The sequence below is a fragment of the Drosophila mauritiana genome, unplaced genomic scaffold (genome assembly GCF_004382145.1).
Source record: "Drosophila mauritiana strain mau12 unplaced genomic scaffold, ASM438214v1 Y_23, whole genome shotgun sequence".
NCBI classification, from domain to species: Eukaryota; Metazoa; Arthropoda; class Insecta; order Diptera; family Drosophilidae; genus Drosophila; species Drosophila mauritiana.
In genome coordinates, this window is record NW_022881569.1 from 46,514 (window position 1) to 52,169 (window position 5,656).

The 5,656-nt window shown below is 36.4% G+C and overlaps 2 non-coding genes across 2 annotated transcripts; both read left to right on the forward strand.

Annotated features, from left to right (window-relative positions):
* The first annotated feature begins 406 nt into the window (after nt 1–406).
* LOC117150032 lies at nt 407–2,401 on the forward strand. Its single transcript, XR_004460645.1, has one exon. It is a non-coding gene; the product is annotated as a small subunit ribosomal RNA (ribosomal RNA).
* A 677-nt stretch (nt 2,402–3,078) lies between these two features.
* Nucleotides 3,079–3,257, forward strand: LOC117150030. The gene has a single exon (XR_004460643.1). It is a non-coding gene; the product is annotated as a 5.8S ribosomal RNA (ribosomal RNA).
* Nucleotides 3,258–5,656: the final 2,399 nt, after the last annotated feature.

Genomic DNA, 5,656 nt, shown 5'->3' on the forward strand with positions numbered 1-5,656 from the left:
AGAATTGAATATGTTTAATATCGCATTAATTAGTATCATCCTACCGACTGCGCCACTTACGTAGTTATTAATTTACAAATTTCGGTTATTCGGTTATTTCGGTCTTTATTCCAAGAATGTCAGCTTAAGACTACTGTACAGAGATTTTATCGGCTCGAAGTGAGTCGCGAGAAACGGGAATGTCTATTCAGTGTATTTGTGGGTGTGGGGTTTGATTTTTCTATATGTGTAGAAAAGAATGATATGTAAGCAAGAATGTGAATTGGTTTCATGTGTTTGTGCATGTGCAAGATTGTATGTACAATGCTTGTAAGCGTAATATGTGAAGCATATTATGCTACTATATATCTATTATATTGCTTATTTCGATTCAAAATATATGAATGGAATATGAAGGAAAAACATTATTCTGGTTGATCCTGCCAGTAGTTATATGCTTGTCTCAAAGATTAAGCCATGCATGTCTAAGTACACACGAATTAAAAGTGAAACCGCAAAAAGCTCATTATATCAGTTATGGTTCCTTAGATCGTTAACAGTTACTTTGATAACTGTGGTAATTCTAGAGCTAATACATGCAATTAAAACATGAACGTTATGGGACATGTGCTTTTATTAGGCTAAAACCAAGCGATCGCAAGATCGTTATATTGGTTGAACTCTAGATAACATGCAGATCGTATGGTCTTGTACCGACGACAGATCTTTCAAATGTCTGCCCTATCAACTTTTGATGGTAGTATCTAGGACTACCATGGTTGCAACGGGTAACGGGGAATCAGGGTTCGATTCCGGAGAGGGAGCCTGAGAAACGGCTACCACATCTAAGGAAGGCAGCAGGCGCGTAAATTACCCACTCCCAGCTCGGGGAGGTAGTGACGAAAAATAACAATACAGGACTCATATCCGAGGCCCTGTAATTGGAATAAGTACACTTTAAATCCTTTAACAAGGACCAATTGGAGGGCAAGTCTGGTGCCAGCAGCCGCGGTAATTCCAGCTCCAATAGCGTATATTAAAGTTGTTGCGGTTAAAATGTTCGTAGTTGAACTTGTGCTTCATACGGGTAGTACAACTTACAATTGTGGTTAGTACTATACCTTTATGTATGTAAGCGTATTACCGGTGGAGTTCTTATATGTGATTAAATACTTGTATTTTTTCATATGTTCCTCCTATTTAAAAACCTGCACTAGTGCTCTTAAACGAGTGTTATTGTGGGCCGGTACTATTACTTTGAACAAATTAGAGTGCTTAAAGCAGGCTTCAAATGCCTGAATATTCTGTGCATGGGATAATGAAATAAGACCTTTGTTCTGCTTTCATTGGTTTTCAGATCAAGAGGTAATGATTAATAGAAGCAGTTTGGGGGCATTAGTATTACGACGCGAGAGGTGAAATTCTTGGACCGTCGTAAGACTAACTTAAGCGAAAGCATTTGCCAAAGATGTTTTCATTAATCAAGAACGAAAGTTAGAGGTTCGAAGGCGATCAGATACCGCCCTAGTTCTAACCATAAACGATGCCAGCTAGCAATTGGGTGTAGCTACTTTTATGGCTCTCTCAGTCGCTTCCCGGGAAACCAAAGCTTTTGGGCTCCGGGGGAAGTATGGTTGCAAAGCTGAAACTTAAAGGAATTGACGGAAGGGCACCACCAGGAGTGGAGCCTGCGGCTTAATTTGACTCAACACGGGAAAACTTACCAGGTCCGAACATAAGTGTGTAAGACAGATTGATAGCTCTTTCTCGAATCTATGGGTGGTGGTGCATGGCCGTTCTTAGTTCGTGGAGTGATTTGTCTGGTTAATTCCGATAACGAACGAGACTCAAATATATTAAATAGATATCTTCAGGATTATGGTGCTGAAGCTTATGTTGCCTTCATTCATGGTGGCAGTAAAATGTTTATTGTGTTTGAATGTGTTTATGTAAGTGGAGCCGTACCTGTTGGTTTGTCCCATTATAAGGACACTAGCTTCTTAAATGGACAAATTGCGTCTAGCAATAATGAGATTGAGCAATAACAGGTCTGTGATGCCCTTAGATGTCCTGGGCTGCACACGCGCTACAATGAAAGTATCAACGTGTATTTCCTAGACCGAGAGGTCCGGGTAAACCGCTGAACCACTTTCATGCTTGGGATTGTGAACTGAAACTGTTCACATGAACTTGGAATTCCCAGTAAGTGTGAGTCATTAACTCGCATTGATTACGTCCCTGCCCTTTGTACACACCGCCCGTCGCTACTACCGATTGAATTATTTAGTGAGGTCTCCGGACGTGATCACTGTGACGCCTTGCGTGTTACGGTTGTTTCGCAAAAGTTGACCGAACTTGATTATTTAGAGGAAGTAAAAGTCGTAACAAGGTTTCCGTAGGTGAACCTGCGGAAGGATCATTATTGTATAATATCCTTATCGTTAATAAACATTTGTTATAATACAAATAAATACAATTTACCAAAATAAAAATATTACAAAATGATTCCACGGAATCAAAAGTTAAAGTCAAAATAAAATGAAGATGGCTTTTATTTTATATGTGGGGCTTGGCAACCTCATAAAAAGACTTTAACATTATTAATGTTGTTTTGCGTATTTGTGGCAGTACCTACTACAACAATGGCGTTTCCTATAAAAACAAATTCTCGAAAATGGAAATCGAACAAAATTTGAAAGTAGAAGTCGAATTAAAATTAAAATAATTTTGAATGTGGTATTCAAAATAAGTGTGTGTGTATATGGACCATAATATACACGCGTTGCGAATATGTATTGTTCATCTATGTTATGAGCATACGTTGGCTAATGCAACAACCTAAAATATACAATGTTTGTACCTGTCATCCATCAGGTTAATGTTTTATATAAATTTTGCAGTATGTGTCACCCAAAATAGCAAACCATAACCAGATTTTTATGATACATAATGCTTATATGAAACTAAGACATATCGCAACATTTATTTTTAGGTATAAAAATAAATTTATTGAAGGAATTGATATATGCCAGTAAAATGGTGTATTTTTAATTTCTTTCAATAAAAACAATATTGATATTATATAAAAATGAATTATAAAACTCTAAGCGGTGGATCACTCGGCTCATGGGTCGATGAAGAACGCAGCAAACTGTGCGTCATCGTGTGAACTGCAGGACACATGAACATCGACATTTTGAACGCATATCGCAGTCCATGCTGTTAAGTACTTTAATTAATTTTATAGTGCTGCTTGGACTACATATGGTTGAGGGTTGTAAGACTATGCTAATTAAGTTGTTTATAAATTTTTTATAAGCATATGGTATATTATTGGATTAAATAATGATTTTATTCATAATATTAAAAAAGAAATGAAAAACATTATCTCACATTTGAATGTGAAAAACGAAGAGAAATATTTTCTTTTTCAATCAAATAATACTGAGAAATGTCTAGCATAAAAAATTGAAATATTTTTCATCTAGAATTGTCTCTTATTAATGATTCGGAAAAAGAAAAATCTTGGTTTTGTTATTATTCTTCGTTGGTTCGTTAAATGGATAAAAAATAACTTTGCTTACAAGAACTATTGGAACTATTTATAACGAATTTAATTTGATTGTTTTATCATTTATATATAAAGAATTTATGGCAAAATATAGTTATATCTACAACCTCAACTCATATGGGACTACCCCCTGAATTTAAGCATATTAATTAGGGGAGGAAAAGAAACTAACAAGGATTTTCTTAGTAGCGGCGAGCGAAAAGAAAACAGTTCAGCACTAAGTCACTTTGTCTATATGGCAAATGTGAGATGCAGCGTATGGAGCGTCAATATTCTAGTATGAGAAATTAATGATTTAAGTCCTTCTTAAATGAGGCCATTTACCCATAGAGGGTGCCAGGCCCGTATAACGTTAATGATTACTAAATGATGTTTCCAAAGAGTCGTGTTGCTTGATAGTGCAGCACTAAGTGGGTGGTAAACTCCATCTAAAACTAAATATAACCATGAGACCGATAGTAAACAAGTACCGTGAGGGAAAGTTGAAAAGAACTCTGAATAGAGAGTTAAACAGTACGTGAAACTGCTTAGAGGTTAAGCCCGATGAACCTGAATATCCGTTATGGAAAATTCATCATTAAAATTGTAATATTTAAATAATATTATTAAGAATAATGTGCATTTTTTCCATATAAGGACATTGTAATCTATTAGCATATCCCAAATTTATCATAAAATATAACTTATAGTTTATTCCAATTAAATTGCTTGCATTTTAACACAGAATAAATGTTATTAATTTGATAAAGTGCTGATAGATTTATATTATTACAGAGCGTTAATTTTTCGGAATTATATAATGGCATAATTATCATTGATTTTTGTGTTTATTATATGCTCTTGTATGATTAACAATGCGAAAGATTCAGGATACCTTCGGACCCGTCTTGAAACACGGACCAAGGAGTCTAACATATGTGCAAGTTATTGGGATGTAAACCTAATAGCGTAATTAACTTGACTAATAATGGGATTAGTTTTTTAGCTATTTATAGCTAATTAACACAATCCCGGGGCGTTCTATATAGTTATGTATAATGTATATTTATATTATTTATGCCTCTAACTGGAACGTACCTTGAGCATATATGCTGTGATCCGAAAGATGGTGAACTATACTTGATCAGGTTGAAGTCAGGGGAACCCTGATGGAAGACCGAAACAGTTCTGACGTGCAAATCGATTGTCAGAATTGAGTATAGGGGCGAAAGACCAATCGAACCATCTAGTAGCTGGTTCCTTCCGAAGTTTCCCTCAGGATAGCTGGTGCATTTTAATATTATATAAAATAATCTTATCTGGTAAAGCGAATGATTAGAGGCCTTAGGGTCGAAACGATCTTAACCTATTCTCAAACTTTAAATGGGTAAGAACCTTAACTTTCTTGATATGAAGTTCAAGGTTATGATATAATGTGCCCAGTGGGCCACTTTTGGTAAGCAGAACTGGCGCTGTGGGATGAACCAAACGTAATGTTACGGTGCCCAAATTAACAACTCATGCAGATACCATGAAAGGCGTTGGTTGCTTAAAACAGCAGGACGGTGATCATGGAAGTCGAAATCCGCTAAGGAGTGTGTAACAACTCACCTGCCGAAGCAACTATCACTTAAAATGGATGGCGCTTAAGTTGTATACCTATACATTACCGCTAAAGTAGATGATTTATATTACTTGTGATATAAATTTTGAAACTTTAGTGAGTAGGAAGGTACAATGGTATGCGTAGAAGTGTTTGGCGTAAGCCTGCATGGAGCTGCCATTGGTACAGATCTTGGTGGTAGTAGCAAATAATCGAATGAGACCTTGGAGGACTGAAGTGGAGAAGGGTTTCGTGTGAACAGTGGTTGATCACGAGTTAGTCGGTCCTAAGTTCAAGGCGAAAGCCGAAAATTTTCAAGTAAAACAAAAATGCCTAACTATATAAACAAAGCGAATATAATACACTTGAATAATTTTGAACGAAAGGGAATACGGTTCCAATTCCGTAACCTGTTGAGTATCCGTTTGTTATTAAATATGGGCCTCGTGCTCAGCCTGGCAACAGGAACGACCATAAAGAAGCCGTCGAGAGATATCGGAAGAGTTTTCTTTTCTGTTTTATAG